Below are 20443 nucleotides of genomic sequence, written 5' to 3'. Positions count from 1 at the left end.
TGGGAGCTTGTCTGATGAAGGAGGGTGTTTGTTGCTGTTTGCTTCCTATATAGGCTGGTGGCGATCATCCCTTCTTGGTTTTTGAAAATCATGAGGTCCAGAAAAGGTATTTTTAGTTGACTGATATTGTGGGTAAGGCGGATATTGATTGTATTGTTGTTGAGCAGTTTGATGAAATCATGTAGCAATTGTAAATCGCCTTCCCATATCATGAATACATCATCGATGTATCTTGCCCACATTACTACGTTTGATGTGTATTTGTCATTCTCTGTTTTGAAGACTATCTCCTTCTCCCACCACCCAAGAAAGATATTCGCGTAGGTAGGTGCGCAGGCCGCCCCCATTGCAGTTCCTCTCGTCTGCAAAAAGAATTTGTCGTTAAAGACAAAGAAGTTGTGATGTAATACAAAATGTAACAATTTGATCAGAAATATATGAAACTCATCGCCACTTCTGTTTTGTAAGAAGTGTTCAACCGCAGCAATTCCATGCTTATGACTGATTGAAGTGTACAGTGCTTCGACATCTAGTGATACTAAATATTGGTTGTCTTCAAGTCGTACATCATGTAATTTTCTAAGTATGTCCGCTGTGTCTTGGACGTATGAGGGAAGGTCTAAGACATATTTCCTCAAATGTAGGTCCAAGAAGATGCTAGCTTGTTCAGTTAACCCTCCAATGCCCGAGACAATTGGTCTGCCTGGGGGTATGTGGATGTTCTTGTGAACTTTCGGTAGCATGTAGAAAGTAGGGATTCTCGGGTTGGGAACTTGTAGATATTGAAATTCTTGCTTTGTGATTGTGCCGTTGTTAAATGCTTGATCCACTATTTTATGATATAGTGTTTTATAATTGTCTAGTGGACTGAGTAATAGTCTGCGATAGCAGTCTGTGGTTTCCAATTGTCGTTGCGCCTCCTGTATGTATTGTATTTTGGGCCAAATTACTATGTTGCCCCCTTTGTCAGAGGGCTTTATTTCAACATCGTGCCAGTCCTGGATATCTTGTAATGCCTTTTTCTCCTGAAGAGTGATATTGGAATATCTGCTATGCCTATTGGTGTGAATAATATCAAATTCTTTGGCTACTAATCTCATAAATACTTGTACTTCTGGACAAATATGTTCAGGCGGAAAATACGTGGACTTTTTCTTACATATAGGTCTCCCTGATGGCTCCGTATCTTCCCCATCTTCTAGGTATTGTTCTTCTTGTAGTTCTTGTAAAGTAGTTAGTGCCTCTTGTTCCTGTAATGTCAAGGTTGCACTTTCCTCTTGTGTGCCACTTTGTAACAGTGGGGTCATATGTAGTCCTTCATCGGTAGAAAACATTTTGGTCAGTAAAAGTTTTCTTCCGAATAATTTTAGGTCTTTTTCCCATCTAAATCTGTTGAAGTGGCCTGTAGGGGAAAAGGTCAGACCCTTACTAAGGATAAGTTTCTGCGTTTCTGTGATAGAATGTTCTGAGAGGTTTATGATTTTAAGTTGATTCTCATGTTCTGTTTCATGTTGCATGTGTCCTGATATGTTGGGGGTTAACGTCTCCGAGTGTTGCGAGTCACGGGGGGGGGAAGAGTTCCATTGTTGCTGTTGTCCTCTTCCTCTTGTTCCCCCTCCTCGTCTTCCTCCTCCCTGTCCTCTCCTCGCTTTCCCTCCTTGGGGGTCCCCTAAAAAAGAGGCCGTCTGTTGACTGTTTGTGATCTCCCCTCTGTTGTAAGTGGTTCTATCAGAGTCCACAGTATCTTCTGCCCCTGAGGTTTCTGCCTCCGATGAAGAATATTGTTCCGTGTACCTTGATGGGTCTCTTTTCGAGGTTGTTCTTTGCCACCTAAAAATCTTCCCGGAGGCAAAGTCTCGTTTGTCCCTTGCAAATTTGTTCTTTTTTCGATCGATAATGGTTTGTTCGTATGCCAATAATTCTTGTTTATTTTGCTCAAAACACCTTTGGAACTGGGAATCCTTCTCCCATGTTTCGAGTTTCTTGCCCAAATCCTCTAATTCTCGTTCACACTCTTCCAATACTAGATGGTCATGTTTGATCAAAATGTTCATAAGGTCTGCCGAGCATTTTAACAAGGTCTGTTCCCACTCTTTCTTCAAGTTCTCACTAGCGAGATCGAAAGTTGGGAGAATTCTAGGCCTAAGACCTCTTGGGGATATTTTGTTTTTGATATAGTTTTCCAATGTTGTTAGGTCCCAATTCGTTCTTATTTGTTTGCGTAACAATTGATTTAGTTTTTGGAAATCTTCCTCCCAGCTGATATGTGGTTCATTATCCACCCAGTCGCTGGGAAATATGTCCTCCAAATCGTCCCTATTTTTACGTCTTGAAAGTAACTCCTGTTTTAAGTTAAAGCTCATTATTGAGATCAGTAAGGAGCTCCTGAGAAATTTAAGATAAAAAGAGTACGGAATTGTTTAAGGGAAAGCCAGAACTGCCAAGAGAGGAAGTCTGTGTATCCCAATTGCTACTACAACCGTGCTGGCGTCCTAGAAAGCTGGATAACCAGTTATTGAGTTAGCGTACGTGAACTTAATGAGGAGACCGCACCGGTTGTAATAAATAGATAATAGAGTAGTATGATAGTTATCTCCCTTAAGAAGCCAACTTAATATTATGCAGGAAAATCCTGTATTTAAAGTATCCCACACATATTGGCAAATAAGGTTGCCTATTTTATGTGCTATGGGTTTACTGTTGGCGGTGCTCCCCTAGAGCCTGAATATTATATATTAATACCAAAAAAAGAGAAGAAACAGATGACTCTGTTTGGGAAGCACTCTTACTCAGGAAGATAGATATATTGTACCTCAGTACACTGAGATGATTAAATAAATCAAATTAAATTCCGTATCTTTTAAGATAAGCGAAGTTCCTTATGAGAATAAATAATAGCTATGCGAATTTATATGGAATATAGACTTATCCTATTGTAGAATCCTGGATAAGTAATTAATAGTAGTGAACTGATGTTTGCTGTATATTATTTGTATGCTGAGGAAGGGTCCTCCCTCCTGCCACTAATGATTTGGGAAAACTTTACATATGAACCCTCATTCAGTCTGCATGTATCACATGAGAATAAGTGGTAGACGCAGGAAATTAAATCATTGGTTCATTCCGATTCCAAAAAAGCTTTTCCCCATTCTTTATGGGTGATCACAGTTAAGTGCCCTTGAGGGTTGGTATACGTCTATATGGACAGGTTATCTTGCAGCACCAGGATGTTCCCAGGTAGTCTCCTATCCTGGTACTGGTCCGGCCTTCCAATGCTTGGCTTCCAAGTTCGGAAGGATTTGGGCTTATCCAAAGGAGTATGGCCGCAAGGTAGTCCTTATGACATCCCTCCACCTATTGGGCTTGTCTTAAAAGGATACTGGTGAATGATGTTCCTCATATATGAAGGAGGACTCAATAATTCAGTATTCGGAGCAGGCCCAGAAGATTAGTGGTATTTTCTGTGTGTATAGGGCAGGTAGTGTTATACCAGATAAGACCAATTTGCTGTCACCGTTTCTCACCTCTGCTTTTCATCCATCATACCATTGGGCATAGGGTGGAGAATGAGAGAGTGAGATACAAGCATAAGGTCTGAAGGAAGAAGATCAGAGCAGTCTGGGTGTTGTACCCACTTGTAAGGTTCTGTTGCGGTGCCTTGCAGAACCTATACTTTGGTAGGTCCACAACAGACGACACACTCTTTGAAAGATGTGCTAAGGATTGGCAGTTTTTGATTAAGGCTGTGAGTCTATAGTGTATCAATATACTATGACATGTAACTCTCAATTAGGAGCAGCCAATTTTCTGTCACCAAATGCTGCACAGATTCAAATAACACCTGCAATTGTTTCTAATTGTATCACACAGAAAGATACACTTATGCAGACAATCTAAATACTTCTATCTAATAATGTGGTCAGATACTTTGTTTACCAGTCACGACATTCAAACTGGTCATTCATGATCAGATACATCTGTTACAAATCAAAACAAATAGAGTTGCCGTTCTTGTGAGTGGCAACTCAATAGTTATACACAATAGTTGTAACAAACAGTGCTATTCGACAATTTGGGTCCCCATGTATCAATGAGCTGGCGGAGGTCTAAAAACCTCAAGGATCAATTGGTTAAAAGCCACTTTCAGAAATTACCGAACAAAAAGAAGCAAACCGTAGGCACATATCCATGCGGCAGCTGCAAAGCATGCAAATTCATACAGAGGACTACTGAAGTGGAAGACAAATATGGTAAAACTTGGAAGATTCAGGACTACATCAATTGCCGCACAGAAGGAGTCATCTACTGCATCCAATGCCTGTGCAATAAAAGATATGTGGGCATGACCACTAGACCTCTTAAACAACGTATACTCGAACATGTTGGCACAATAAGAAATGCAGTGGCGGATAAAGCAAAGATGAAGCAGCTTACCACAGTTGCCCGTCATTTTTATATGTGTCATAACAACAAATGGGAAGAACTGCGAGCATTTGGTCTGGAGAGAGTAAGATTAGGAATACGTGGGGGCAACATCAACGATTGCCTAATAAAAAAGGAAAGTGAATGGATTTTTAAATTAGGGACATTACAACCACAAGGGATGAATGAAAACATCAATTTTGGGGTATTTCTCAGCTAACTATACAATGTAAATAATAAAGTTTTCCTCTTCACCAAATAAGGTACTTTCATAGTATATACTATATAAAAATTAGGTTTTCCTTTATAAAAAATAAAAAACAATAAAAAAACAAAAAATAATAAAAAAATGTACAAATAAAAAATTAAATACATAAAAAACATGGATTATCCTCACTGTTACAATTCACACCCTTCCACACAAAAAGCTATTCCCTTTTGTCCCCTTTATTTTTCCTTATTTTTCCTTCTTCTCACCTTTTCTTCCTTTCTCACCTATTTATCTGCACATTATTAATTTTCACAATAGGGAACAACAAACAAATGCATATTTCATGAATATCACAAGGTATAATTGCAATTCCAAACCACCCACACATACACAATATATACCAACAGCACTCAATAGTCATATACAAAACATATGACAACAATGTAAATTTTAATTCACTACGATCACAATATACAATTTTATTCTGTTAAAAACTCTATTCTTCTTCTCTTTATATCCTTCCCTCATTTGACTATAACAATTAATTTTTCTACACAAACATTCATGAATCATTGTTTCTCACCTACACATATAGTTTTTGTTTTTAATTTGGCACGGGTTACACAAATGTACACGTATATACACAATTTTGATACACACGGGTTTATACATACACTGATACATGCACTTAGCTCTTTTATAAATGGTTTGATTATGTAACAGTGTTGGTATTAATCTAAGTAATATTCTCCTTAATGCCTATATATCAAATAATATGGGCTATATGGACCATGTACTGCACTGTACAAAAAATTACCATCATGGTGTAAATAATGATTGAATGTATATTTTTCTATAAATAGAATATAATCCTCTAATCATCCTAATTCAGTAATTAATCACTCTAATTGTTATTTATTATAATCTCTTTAGTGCTCAATACTAGTTCTAATTATTAATAAACAGATAATTCTTTGCCCGATAATTTTCCCTATCTTACTCTTGTCAAATCTTTCCCTATATACTTTAGTTAATTCATAACTCAACTATTCTATAAAAAGAAAGAAATTAAGCCCACTCGTAATTGATTAATTGATAAAAACTGTGGCAATGTCTAATAATACGAGAAGGACTAAGAAAGGACCAATAAGAACAATCACTGTGTCTTCTCAGGTCCCTCATTGGCTATCAACAAGAGTCAATCACTCAGTAAAACCAATTAGCTTACGTAGCTCCCTATATCAAGGTAGCCATAGCTACGAGTAAATCACCCTGTGAACAAGCTTACGCGAAACGTACGTCAGGAGGCGCGTCGATCACGTGGTGCGCACACGTGATCGGGTGAACGGGTTGTTTGCTGTAACCCGCTCGGCTGAACGGTGAGAACGGAGGCGGACAAGTCACGTGATCGGGTGAACGGGCTGCTTGCTGTAACCCGCTCGGTAGAGCGGTGAGAACGGAGGCGGATAAGTCATCACCCCAGCTAGATACCAGACAACCAGGTGACAAGGGTATCATACCAATACGACACATGGTTCTTATCTAATAAGTCACACACACCACCCGAAATCGGGAGGTGGTCATACGCTGACGGGTGTTATAAATACTTTATAGCATACCAAACATACAGACATACATACTGAGAGGGATAAACCCACATGTCTTCACTTTGTATGCCTAGATAACTGTTCATGTACATGTCTAATCACTGAGTATCTATATAGATCAGTGACACAGACACAAGTTTGTTACAACTATTGTGTATAACTATTGAGTTGCCACTCACAAGAACGGCAACTCTATTTGTTTTGATTTGTAACAGATGTATCTGATCATGAATGACCAGTTTGAATGTCGTGACTGGTAAACAAAGTATCTGACCACATTATTAGATAGAAGTATTTAGATTGTCTGCATAAGTGTATCTTTCTGTGTGATACAATTAGAAACAATTGCAGGTGTTATTTGAATCTGTGCAGCATTTGGTGACAGAAAATTGGCTGCTCCTAATTGAGAGTTACATGTCATAGTATATTGATACACTATAGACTCACAGCCTTAATCAAAAACTGCCAATCCTTAGCACATCTTTCAAAGAGTGTGTCGTCTGTTGTGGACCTACCAAAGTATAGGTTCTGCAAGGCACCGCAACAGAACCTTACAAGTGGGTACAACACCCAGACTGCTCTGATCTTCTTCCTTCAGACCTTATGCTTGTATCTCACTCTCTCATTCTCCACCCTATGCCCAATGGTATGATGGATGAAAAGCAGAGGTGAGAAACGGTGACAGCAAATTGGTCTTATCTGGTATAACACTACCTGCCCTATACACACAGAAAATACCACTAATCTTCTGGGCCTGCTCCGAATACTGAATTATTGAGTCCTCCTTCATATATGAGGAACATCATTCACCAGTATCCTTTTAAGACAAGCCCAATAGGTGGAGGGATGTCATAAGGACTACCTTGCGGCCATACTCCTTTGGATAAGCCCAAATCCTTCCGAACTTGGAAGCCAAGCATTGGAAGGCCGGACCAGTACCAGGATAGGAGACTACCTGGGAACATCCTGGTGCTGCAAGATAACCTGTCCATATAGACGTATACCAACCCTCAAGGGCACTTAACTGTGATCACCCATAAAGAATGGGGAAAAGCTTTTTTGGAATCGGAATGAACCAATGATTTAATTTCCTGCGTCTACCACTTATTCTCATGTGATACATGCAGACTGAATGAGGGTTCATATGTAAAGTTTTCCCAAATCATTAGTGGCAGGAGGGAGGACCCTTCCTCAGCATACAAATAATATACAGCAAACATCAGTTCACTACTATTAATTACTTATCCAGGATTCTACAATAGGATAAGTCTATATTCCATATAAATTCGCATAGCTATTATTTATTCTCATAAGGAACTTCGCTTATCTTAAAAGATACGGAATTTAATTTGATTTATTTAATCATCTCAGTGTACTGAGGTACAATATATCTATCTTCCTGAGTAAGAGTGCTTCCCAAACAGAGTCATCTGTTTCTTCTTTTTTTGGTATTAATATATTCTTTATAGGGTTAAGTATTCTCTGAGCGTCGGTGACAGGAGACGGGTGCTGTGGCGGAATTTCACACTGCAGCACCTGGCTCCTGTCACTACGGAGGAGCTGACATTTGGTGTCACCCCCTCCAGGTGTCACACCCGGGTGCGGGCAGCACCCCCCGCACCCGCCTTGTGACGCCACTGTGCGGCGCCATTACTCCTCAGCTCACTGTTCCTGGGACTGCTTGGGCAAATCCTCCTATGTAAAGCCGCCTGGTTGTTAGCGCTGTGCCTTTACATGACACTTAAATATTCTACCTGCTTTTTTAGTCAGTGTTAGTTAAGAAAGGGTGCATTTAGTCAGGGGTTTATAGTACAATTACCCTGTGATATACATCCAGTTTCTTACTGTGTAGTGTTATATCTATTGACTATATAGCTGTGTAAGCTAGTCCAGTGCAGTATTATTGTCTGTAATAACCTCTGCATTGTACAAACTGTGACTATTTGTGTGTGCATTGATAGCTGAGTGGTGTCCATCTCGTGTCTTTCGATCAACTTGCTATCCCTATATTCTATAACCTGAGGGGGCTTGGTGCGTCAGGTGTTATTTAATATAGGATTTTCACAAAGATATACTATATTACGTATTTTTCTCTGTGATTTAGTCACCATATCTCTCCTTTATCTCTGCTGGTGCTGACTTCACTGCGCAGGGGTTTGGGTTTAGGGATATAGTGCTGCTAATAATTCTACTGTGTTACCTCATACTGCAAGTTATATCATGTCCGCTTCTGAGGGTAACGGTTCTGGGGCGGAACACACTGCTGGTGTTGCTGAAGCCACAGGCACATATGGGGAGAATATAGCAGCTGTGGGCTCTAGTTCTGGGGGCTCCTTGCCCCCCAGTGGGACTGTGGCAACAGAGTGTCACAACTGAGGGCCTGAGCTGACGGGAGGCAGCCTCAGTTGTAGGGGCTGAGGTGTAGAGAAACCTGGGAGGTTGTATCAGACCCCTGGACATGTGGGACTGTGGCAACGGAGGCACATACTGACACTCCGTGGGCCACTTTTTCCACGCTTCTGCATACGCTAGTTCATAAACTAACACCCCCTATGGGACCCCCAATGCCGGTACAACCGTATGTGGTCCCTGCAGCTAACCCGCCTGGGCGGACGATTTATCTGCTCAATTAAAGAAGTTGAACCAGTCCCTGACTACTAAAAAGTCTGACCATCGCTCGCCTAAGTCCAAGAGGTCCTCTAAGCTAGCGCTCGTCTCCTCACAATCCACTGCTGTCACTGACACCTCGTCTGTTGAAGACAACACATACACTGACCCCACAGGTTCTGACTCAGATACGGCTGATGGGGAGGGTAGTTCACATGTGGATGTTCCTGATCTTTTGGAGGCTATTAAGTTAATTCTGCAGATTACGGATGATCCTGAGCCATCCGTTCCTCCTAAGAAACCAGATAGGTTCAAGCGTCAGAAGGTGATTAAACAAGTTTTACCTCACTCTGACCACCTAGTGGATATACGTCAGGAACCCTGGTACGAAGTTTGTGCCTCAAAAGAAGATGCTGGCTCACTATCCCCTCACGCCAGAGCTGTCTAATAATTGGGAAATGCCTCCGCCAGTAGACTCACATGTGGCTAGGATGGTGGTTTCCTCAGCTCTACCTGTCACTACCGTCACGTCTCTAAAAGAGCCTACGGATAAACGTGTGGAGGGTTGTCTAAAAGTGATTTACACCCTCACGGGTGCTGCACAAAGGCCCACTATTGCAGCTACATGGGCGGCAGAGGCTATTGAAGCATGGGCCTTGGAGTTAGAAGCTGAAATCTCCTCTGACCATGCTAGACAATGCTTGTCATATATTGTCACAGCTTCTCGCTATATTAAAGAGGCGGCTTCTGATGCCGGTATCCTAGCAGCCAAGGCCTCTACTACGTCAGTCCTGGCTCGACGGATATTGTGGCTGAGATCCTGGTCTGTGGATCTGGACTCTAGAAAAACCCTGGAGGTACTCCCTTTCAAGGGGGATATTCTGTTTGGGGAGGATTTAAATAAGATAGTGGCTGACTTGGCTACTGCCAAAACTGCCTGTCTGCATAATACAGCTCCTTCTGTGTCGAAGGCCAAAGGCACGTCCTTTCGCCCCTTTCGTCCTTCAGGTAAAGCAAAAGGTCAGGTGTGCCATAAGCAGGCCCCCACTTCCAAACCTGGTAAGCCGAAGCCCAAAAGAGCCTGGGCTGCCCGTCAGCCAGCAGCCAAGACCGATAAGCCTGCCGCATGACGGGGCGGGCCTCCCCCTGGGGGATCCCAGGGTGGGGAGCCGGCTTCTAGGGTATACTCAGGAATGGTTGAAGACGACTTCAGATGCCTGGGTACGGGAAGTCGTCACTCAAGGTTACGCCATAGCCTTCAAAAACCGACCCCCTCATCGATTTTGCCAGACAGACGTCCCGTCGGACCAGACAAAGGCAAACACTCTACATTCGGTGGTACAGACCCTCCTGGATACAGGAGTCGTAGTACAGGTGCCTCTTGCTCAGAGGGGCCGGGGGTACTATTCTGCGCTGTTTCTAGTCCCGAAACCGAATGGGTCCTCCCGGCCCATTCTCAACCTGAAGGCACTGAACAAGTTTGTGAAGGTTTCCAAGTTCCGTATGGAAACCCTTCGCTCTATAGTTCTGGCTTTGGAACCTGTGGACTACATGGTCTCCCTGGACATACAGGATGCTTACCTGCATATTCCTATAGCAGTGTCACATCAACAATACCTGAGGTTCGCTATTGGCAACCTCCATTACCAGTTTCGGGCATTACCTTTTGGTTTAACAACGTCTCAGTGAGTCTTCACCAAAGTTATGGCAGTGATAACGGTGGTACTCCGCTGTCAAGGGGTCAGGATACTGCCGTATCTGGACGACTTGTTAATCCTGGCAAATTCCCCAGATCTTTTCCTGTGTCATTTGGATATGACGGTCCGGTTTCTACAAGCCCATGGGTGGCTCATCAACTGGAAGAAATCCTCCCTGCTCAGAGCAAGGTTCCGGTCTTCAGAGCAAGGACAAGGGATCCTCAAGCAGCATTCGTGGATGCGCTGGCAGTGCCGTGGGGGTTTCGGCTGGCGTACGTGTTCCCTCCGGTGTCACTCCTGCCCAGGGTAATTCGGAAGTTCTAGCAAGAAAAAGGAAATCTGCTTCTCATAGCTCCGGCATGGCCCAGACGGCACTGGTTCTCAGACCTGCAAGGCCTATCGTCAGAGCGTCCACTTCTACTTCCACAACGCCCAGACCTCCTCGTTCAGGGCCCCTGTGTCTACCAGGACCTAGCCAGGCTGTCTTTGACGGCGTGGCTCTTGAAGCTTCCGTCTTAAGAGCTAAGGGTTTTTCTGAAGAGGTCATTATAACTATGTTGCGGACCCGGAAACCGGCCTCTGCTCGGATTTACCATCGGGTCTGGCATTCCTACTTTGTTTGGTGCACATCTAACCATTATGACGCTTCCAAGTTTAGTACAGCCAAACTTTTGGCTTTTCTACAGCAGGGCCTAGATTTAGGCCTGCGTCTGGCCTCCCTCAAGGTTCATATTTCTGCCTTGTCGGTGTGGTTTCAGAGAATTGCGACTTTACCTGATGTTCATACTTTCACTCAGGGTGTGTTGCGTATCCAACCTCCCTATGTCCTGCCTGTGGCTCCTTGGGACTTGTCGGTGGTTTTGGAGGCGATGCAGGAGCCTCCATTTGAACCTCTTGGTTCAGCTGACCTTAAGTGGCTTTCCCTTAAGGTGGTGTTCTTGCTGGCTATTGCCTCTGCTAGAAGAGTGTCAGATTTGGGTGCCTTGTCTTGTAGTTCCCCATATCTGATTTTCACCGTGACCGGGCGGTTCTTAGGACTCGTCACGGATATTTACCTAAGGTGGTTTCTTCGTTCCACCTTAATCAGGAGATTGTGGTTCCAGCTTTTGTCTCTCCTGATTTGTCTCCCAAAGAGCGGTCTTTGGATGTGGTACGGGCTCTCCATATCTATGTGAAGAGAACTGCTTCTATTCGAAAGTCTGATTCTCTCTTTGTTTTGTTTGGATTTCACAAACGTGGCTGGCCTGCTCACAAGCAGACCCTGGCCAGGTGGATTAGAATGGTGATTGCACATGCTTATGTCAGCTCCTGTTCACATTATGGACCATTCTACTCAGTCTGTTGGACCTTCTTGGGCGGCCCAACGTTGTGCGACCCTTGATCAATTGTGCAAGGCGGCTACGTGGTCCTCCGGGAACACGTTCATAAGGTTCTATGCCTTCGATACTGCCGCTTCCCAGGATGCTTCCTTTGGACGCCGGGTTCTTGTGCCCGCTACAGTGCGTCCCCTCCCATAAGGAACTGCTTTAGGACATCCCCATTGTCCAGACTTGTGGAGCCCAGTGTACCCCGCAGCAGAAAACGAGTTTTATGGTAAGAACTTACCCTTGTTAAAACTCTTTCTGCGAGGTACACTGGGCTCCACAAGGCGCCCACCCTGACGCACTTAGCTTCTTTGGGTTGATATGGCATTAGCCGCTGACACTTCTCTTGTCGTGAGAGTGTGGTGTATGTGGCTACTAACCGTTGTCTCTTTTCCTGCTACTGCATTGGGCTGGTTAACTAAACTGAGCTCCTGTGCTGGGAGGCGGGGTGATATAGGAGGCGGCGCTGTGCATTCTGGGAACAGTCAAAGCTTTGAGCCTGTTGGTGCCTCGGATCAAGATCCTACTCTACACCCCCATTGTCCAGACTTGTGGAGCCCAGTGTACCTCGCAGAAAGAGTTTTAACAAGGGTAAGTTCTTACCATAAAACTCGTTTTCACTCCCCATATCTATGTGGAGATTTATTACATCTTGAAGAGAGATAAAGTGAAGAAGTTGAAAGTGAACAACTCATCAAGTTCTGTCATTTTTTTTTAACACAACATGTAAAATTACAGAAGCTTATTGCTCACTATGGGAAACTTCTCCACTTTATCTGTCTCCATTTTGATAAATCTCCCCCTTGTACTCAGGGCCTTCCACATTCTCAATATTGCCAGGATACAACACTTTCTCAAGCTAGCGAATGATGGCTAACCTTGACACTCCAGCTGTTGTTGAACTACACATCCCAGCATGCCCTGCTACAGTTTTGCTATTTGGCCTTGCTAAAACTGATGCAGGGCATGCTGGGATGTGTAGTTCAACAACAGCTGGAGTGTCAAGGTTAGCAATCACTGAGCTAGACCATACTTATCTACTCTCCTGGAAAGCGTTGTCCCCTGAACCACCCGAAAAAGTAGGTGGATCTCCTGCATTCTATTGACGTGGGCAGTATGCATGGGGAGATAATCAGGTCCGGATTAAGGGCTGCATGGGGCTGGGACTCAAAATGTTCAAGGGCCTATATTCACAAGGGGAGAAGCTCTGACTAGTGCTGGGTATGTGTGGCCAGTGAAATGTTGGTTTGTACACACTAATGGTCTTAATGTCTCCCTAAATACATAAAAATAGCAAAATAGCTTAATTTTGTGAGAAAACAGAAATACGATTTCAATACTTATGATGATGGGCCTATTTTTAGGGGAGGCCTGGAGTTGTAGATCCATCTGCCCCATTGCTAATCTTGCCCTGAAGATAATACCAGGAATCACTGGTCTGCATGGAAGGGGCAGGGCTAAAATGTTAATCGCAATGTTTTAGTCCTTCCCCTTCACTGCAGACTTGCGATTCATGGGATTATGCCATGATGAGGGCCAGGCGAAATGATGTGAAGAGCCTGGGCCCACCCCCTAAAGTAGACTAATTTCCAGGGAGGAGATTTAAAAAGTGGACAGGTATACCTAAACACAACTATAACTCACACCTCTCATTCAGGGCCATAGATAGATAGTGGGGGCCGGCCCCTAACCATGGAGGCGTGACCACACCCCCTTTAAATAATAACATGATAAAGTAAGTTTCTGCTACTCTGCGCGTCACTGACTTGTACAGGGGAGCGCCCTAAGCCCCTCAGCCAGGGACAGATCCAGGTGGACGGGGGTACTAACCCCCCTGTTGGCAGAGGAGACTGCTGCACTCAGCGGCAGCAACCTCCTTGAACCCAACACAGCTCAGCACACAGTAGAGTATGCTGGACTGGTGAAAGAGGCAGCTGCAGCTGGCTGACAGGTAAGAATGGGAGGTGGGCGGACTGCGGCCCCTCCAACAAGCCGGGTTTGGTTAATTAATACTAGCCCCTCCTTTTTGGTGACAGTGCTCTCATTATCTCTCACCTCAACTATTGTAACCACCTTACTCGGTATGCCTTACTCGGTATGCGTCAAATCTGAGATTGCATACTCCCGACAGGCAGGGAGATGTGATTGAACGTCTCAGGCGGCCATGCAGCATTGCAGGGCTGTGGCATCGGGAACTGGGGTGAGTCCGGCCTGTTTTCAGAGCGGCTGCGTGACATCACACACAGCCGCTGCAAAGCAAAACAGGGCTGTGCTGCGCCTGCCTTCGCAGCCAGGGGGCAGAGCCGGCCATAGGCATAGGCATACTAGGCAATTGCTTAGGGCATTTGATATGCCTAGGGGCATCAGCAACTTCTGCTGATTAAAATGATATGCGGCATGCCTATATTCTGTGTGTAGAATTTTATATGCAGATACAGCCACAGTCTCATAGGCATGCTACATATCATTTTAATCAGCAGAAGCTGCTTGTGCATCCTAGCCACATAGCAATGCAAATAAGATGCATTTTCATAAAAAAAAGGTGCCCAACGTTAGCATTGAGGCAAGATTTATAAGGACACATCTGTATCCAAGCAGAGGCAGAGGTCACAGTGTTAATGGTAGTGTGAGTGCTGTGTGCATGTGAGTGGATTGGTTGTGCAGTAGTGTTCAGAATATGTGTAAGGAGCATTATGTGTGTCATGTAAAAATGCATTAATAATGTGCACATATGTGTAAGGGGCACTATGTGTGCCATTATGTGTATAAATAAGGGCATTAATAATGTGCAGCATATGTGTAACAGGGTACTACTGACTACTGTATGTGTGTCATTATGTGTATAGAGGCACTAATGTGCAGCAAATGTGTAGGGGGCACTATGTGTGTCATGTGTATAAGGGCATTAAATATGTGCTGCATATGTGTAAGGGACATTACAGTATGTGTAAAAGGGCATTAATAAAGGTTGTCATAATGTGTAAGGCGCATTATGTTTATAAGGACATTAATAATGTGTCTCATATGTGTAAGCGGCATTACTGTGTGGCATTATGTGTATAAGGTGCTCTACTATGTGGCGTTGCGTATAGAAAGGGCACTACTGTGTCGTCTAATGTGAATAAAGAGCAATAGGGTGTGGTGTAATGTGAATAAGGAGCAATTCAGTGTGATGTAATGTGAATAAGGGGCTCTACTGTGAGGAGTAACGTTTATAAGGTAAAGTGATACTACTGTGGGATGTAATATGAATTATGGACACTATCGCATGACCAAAAGTGAATAAAGTTGCAGTACTGTGTGGCGTAAATGGAATTGGAGTTACTATTGTGTGGCCATGCCCCTTGCCAGCAAAAACACACCCCTTTTTGGGCTGAGCGCCAAATGTGCAAACTGCTCCTATTTAAAATATAGGGGGTACAAACACCAAAATAAGGACGGCTATGGGTGAGGGGTGATGGTGCTGGGAAAGAGGTGCAAGGTCAGGCGGAACCAGCGGTGGTACTAGGGGGCATCAGCCAAAATCTTGCCTAGGGCATCATATTGGTTAGGGCCGGCTCTGCCAGGGGGCTACCCTTGTTTTGCGGGGAAAATTATGCGATCGCAATTGAACTGCGATCACAGCGCTGGCGGCCATTAGCATGCGGGGTGGTTTTGCACTGTGCTGAGCAGCCCCCAGCATGCGATCGCAAGCAGTTGCAGTTTTGCTAGTTTAACAAAACTGCAACTGAAGCTTAATAGGGTCCCTTATTTGTCACCACTCTCACTTGTATTTCCCAATTTCTGCTGCGGGGTACACTGGGCTCCACAAGGAATGGACAATGGGGTGTAGAGTAGGATCTTGATCCGAGGCACCAACAGGCTCAAAGCTTTGACTGTTCCCAGAATGCATAGCGCCGCCTTCTATATCACCCCGCCTCCCTGCACAGGATCTCAGTTTTGTAGTTGGTGCTGCAGTAGCAGGCACTTAACAGAGGGGCTGCTCCAGGCAGCCCTAAGAAGAGCTTTTTTTCTGAGGAAAAAAGTGAAGACTTCAAGGGCAGCAGCAGTTTTACATGTCAGTGGACATTCACGGCTGCAGCTCCGGCTCTCCCCAGCGGCGCTGTACACTCTCGAGCCCTGGTTGCCGGGTAACTACAGCTGGAGGCTCCGGTTTTCTTCTTGTCAGGCACACACGACCGGGTCTCTCCGGGATCACGTGGCCGCGATTCGGGAGGTGGTAAGTGGGTCCCGCTTGCGGGACCCGATCTTTATCGCGATCCGGCGCGGTCAGTGGGAGGCGGGCCGCGTGTGCTTGCGGTGGACACTGTGGCAGTACAGGCGATCCCACTAGATCACCAGGGCATGGGACAGGTCAGGTTTTCTCTATAAACCATTTTATTAGAGCCCGCAGTACCCGGTGGGTTTGCCAGCAGGGGGATAGAGCTTGGACCTGTAGCCCCTCCCCCAGCCCCACGGCGCCATTTTCTGCAAATGTTCCCGCCCTGGAGCTGCATATCTGTCTCTTCCTCACTCCCTGGCAGTGTCTGCGGCACCATTATCCCTCAGCTCACTGTTCCTGGGAATGCTTGGGCAAATCCTCCTATGTAAAGCCGCCTGGTTGTCAGTGCTGTGACTTTACAAGACACTTAAGTATTCTACCTGCCTTTTTTAGTCAGTGTTAGTTAAGAAAGAGTGCATTTAGTCAGGGTTTCCTAGTAGAATTACCCTGTGATATACATCCAGTTCTTACTGTGTACTGTTATATCTATTGTTATATAGCTGTGTAAGCTAGTCCAGTGCAGTATTATTGTTAGTAATAACCTCTGCATTGTACAAACTGTGACTATTTGTGTGTGCATTTGATAGCTGAGTGGTGTCCATTTCGTGTCTTCCACTCAACCTGCTATCCCTATATTCTATAACCTGAGGGGGTTTGTTGCGTCAGGTTTTATCTAATATAGGATTTTCACAAAGATATGCTGTATTACGTATTTCTCTGACGTCCTAGTGGATGCTGGGAACTCCGTAAGGACCATGGGGAATAGCGGCTCCGCAGGAGACTGGGCACAAAAGTAAAAGCTTTAGGACTAGCTGGTGTGCACTGGCTCCTCCCCCTATGACCCTCCTCCAAGCCTCAGTTAGATTTTTGTGCCCGGCCGAGAAGGGTGCATGCTAGGTAGCTCTCCAGAGCTGCTTAGAGTAAAAGTTTTAAATAGGTTTTTTATTTTCAGTGAGACCTGCTGGCAACAGGCTCACTGCATCGTGGGACTAAGGGGAGAAGAAGCGAACTCACCTAAGTGGATTGGGCTTCTTAGGCTACTGGACATTAGCTCCAGAGGGACGATCACAGGTTCAGCCTGGATGGGTCCCGGAGCCGCGCCGCCGGCCCCCTTACAGAGCCAGAAGAGCGAAGAGGTCCGGAAAAATCGGCGGCAGAAGACGTTCCTGTCTTCAATAAGGTAGCGCACAGCACTGCAGCTGTGCGCCATTGCTCTCACTGCACACTTCACACTCCGGTCACTGAGGGTGCAGGGCGCTGGGAGCGCCCTGAGACGCAATAAAACATGGTTTACACCTTATATGGCTAAAGGAATGCATCACATATAGCTCCTGGGCTATATGGATGCATTTAACCCCTGCCAGTTTTCCTAAAAAAAAAAAAAGCGGGAGAAAAGGCCGCCGAAAAGGGGGCGGAGCCTATCTCCTCAGCACACAAGCGCCATTTTCCCTCACAGCTCCGCTGGAAGGACGGCTCCCTGACTCTCCCCTGCAGTCCTGCTACAGAATCAGGGTAAAACAAGAGAGGGGGGGCACTAATTGGCAGAAAATACATATACAGCAGCTATAAAAGGGAGAAACACTTATATAAGGTTATCCCTGCATATATATAGCGCTCTGGTGTGTGCTGGCAAACTCTCCCTCTGTCTCCCCAAAGGGCTCGTGGGGTCCTGTCCTCTATCAGAGCATTCCCTGTGTGTGTGCTGTGTGTCGGTACGATTGTGTCGACATGTATGAGGAGGAAAATGATGTGGAGGCGGAGCAATTGCCTGTAATAGTGATGTCACCCCCTAGGGAGTCGACACCTGACTGGATGGTCGTATGGAAGGAATTACGTGACAGTGTCAGCACTTTGCAAAAAACTGTTGACGACATGAGACAGCCGGCAAATCAGTTAGTGCCTGTCCAGGCGTCTCAAACACCGTCAGGGGCTCTAAAGCGCCCGTTACCGCAGATGGTCGACAAGATAAGGCGCTCACACGCTTATCAAAACAAGTGGCGTTGCCGTCTCCTGATACGGCCGCCCTCAAGGAACCAGCTGATAGAAAGCTGGAAAATGTCCTAAAAGGTATATACACACATACTGGTGTTATACTACGACCAGCTATCGCCTCAGCCTGGATGTGCAGCGCTGGAGTGGCTTGGTCGGATTCCCTGACTGAAAATATTGATACCCTGGATAGGGACAGTATATTATTGACTATAGAGCATTTAAAGGATGCATTACTATATATGCGAGATGCACAGAGGGATATTTGCACCCTGGCATCAAGAGTAAGTGCGTTGTCCATTTCTGCCAGAAGAAGTTTATGGACACGACAGTGGTCAGGTGATGCGGATTCCAAACGGCATATGGAAGTTTTGCCGTATAAAGGGGAGGAGTTATTTGGGGTCGGTCTATCAGACCTGGTGGCCACGGCGACGGCTGGGAAATCCACCTTTTTACCCCAGGTCACCTCTCAGCAGAAAAAGACACCGTCTTTTCAAACTCAGTCCTTTCGTCCCCATAAGGGCAAGCGGGCAAAAGGCCACTCATTTCTGCCCCGGGGCAGAGGAAGGGGAAAAAGACTGCAGCAGGCAGCCTCTTCCCAGGATCAGAAGCCCTCCCCCGCTTCTGCCAAGTCTTCAGCATGACGCTGGGGCTTTACAAGCGGACTCAGGCACGGTGGGGGCCCGTCTCAAAAATTTCAACGCGCAGTGGGCTCACTCGCAAGTGGACCCCTGGATCCTGCAGGTAGTATCACAGGGGTACAAATTGGAATTCGAGACATCTCCCCCTCGCCGGTTCCTGAAGTCTGCTCTACCAACGTCTCCCTCCGACAGGGAGGCAGTATTGGAAGCTATTCACAAGCTGTACTCCCAGCAGGTGATAATCAAGGTACCCCTCCTGCAACAGGGAAAGGGGTATTATTCCACGCTGTTTGTGGTACCGAAGCCGGACGGCTCGGTGAGACCGATTTTAAATCTGAAATCATTGAACACTTACATAAAAAGGTTCAAATTCAAGATGGAATCACTCAGAGCAGTGATAGCGAACCTGGAAGAAGGGGACTATATGGTGTCTCTGGACATCAAAGATGCTTATCTCCATGTCCCAATCTACCCTTCTCACCAAGGGTACCTCAGGTTTGTGGTACAGAACTGTCATTATCAGTTTCAGACGCTGACGTTTGGATTGTCCACGGCACCACGGGTCTTTACCAAGGTAATGGCCGAAATGATGATTCTTCTTCGAAGAAAAGGCATCTTAATTATCCCTTACTTGGACGATCTCCTGATAAGGGCAAGGTCCAGGGAACAGTTAGAGGTCGGAGTAGCACTATCTCAGGTGGTGCTACGTCAGCACGGGTGGATTCTAAATATTCCAAAATCGCAGCTGATTCCAACAACACGTCTACTGTTCCTAGGGATGATTCTGGACACAGTCCAGAAAAAGGTGTTTCTCCCGGAGGAGAAGGCCAGGGAGTTATCCGAGCTAGTCAGGAACCTCCTGAAACCAGGACAAGTGTCAGTGCATCAATGCACAAGGGTCCTGGGAAAGATGGTGGCTTCTTACGAAGCGATTCCATTCGGAAGATTCCATGCAAGAACTTTTCAGTGGGATCTGCTGGACAAATGGTCCGGATCGCATCTTCAGATGCATCAGCGGATAACCCTATCTCCAAGGACAAGGGTGTCTCTCCTGTGGTGGTTGCAGAGTGCTCATCTTCTAGAGGGCCGCAGATTCGGCATTCAGGACTGGATTCTGGTGACCACAGATGCCAGCCTGAGAGGCTGGGGAGCAGTCACACAGGGAAGAAATTTCCAGGGCTTGTGGTCAAGCATGGAAACGTCTCTTCACATAAATATCCTGGAACTAAGGGCAATTTACAATGCCCTAAGTCAAGCAAGGCCTCTGCTTCAGGGTCAGTCGGTATTGATCCAATCGGACAACATCACGGCAGTCGCCCACGTAAACAGACAGGGCGGCACAAGAAGCAGGAGGGCAATGGCAGAAGCTGCAAGAATTCTTCGCTGGGCGGAAAATCATGTGACAGCACTGTCAGCGGTGTTCATTCCGGGAGTGGACAACTGGGAAGCAGACTTCCTCAGCAGACACGACCTCCACCCGGGGGAGTGGGGACTTCACCCAGAAGTCTTCCACGTGATTGTAAACCGTTGGGAAAAACCAAAGGTAGACATGATGGCGTCTCGTCTCAACAAGAAACTAGACAGATATTGCGCCAGGTCAAGGGACCCTCAGGCAATAGCGGTGGACGCTCTGGTAACACCGTG

At 45.6% G+C, this 20443-nt stretch overlaps 2 pseudogenes; one reads left to right on the top strand and one right to left on the bottom strand.

The window, feature by feature from the left end:
• Positions 1-3211: 3211 nt before the first annotated feature.
• On the bottom strand, positions 3212-3331 carry LOC134937016 (5S ribosomal RNA; annotated as a pseudogene).
• Positions 3332-7101: 3770 nt separating this feature from the next.
• On the top strand, positions 7102-7221 carry LOC134937015 (5S ribosomal RNA; annotated as a pseudogene).
• Positions 7222-20443: the final 13222 nt, after the last annotated feature.

Source organism: Pseudophryne corroboree, chromosome 6 (assembly GCF_028390025.1).
Source record: "Pseudophryne corroboree isolate aPseCor3 chromosome 6, aPseCor3.hap2, whole genome shotgun sequence".
Classification (NCBI taxonomy): Eukaryota; Metazoa; Chordata; class Amphibia; order Anura; family Myobatrachidae; genus Pseudophryne; species Pseudophryne corroboree.
This window is presented reverse-complemented; position numbering and strand designations above follow the sequence as displayed.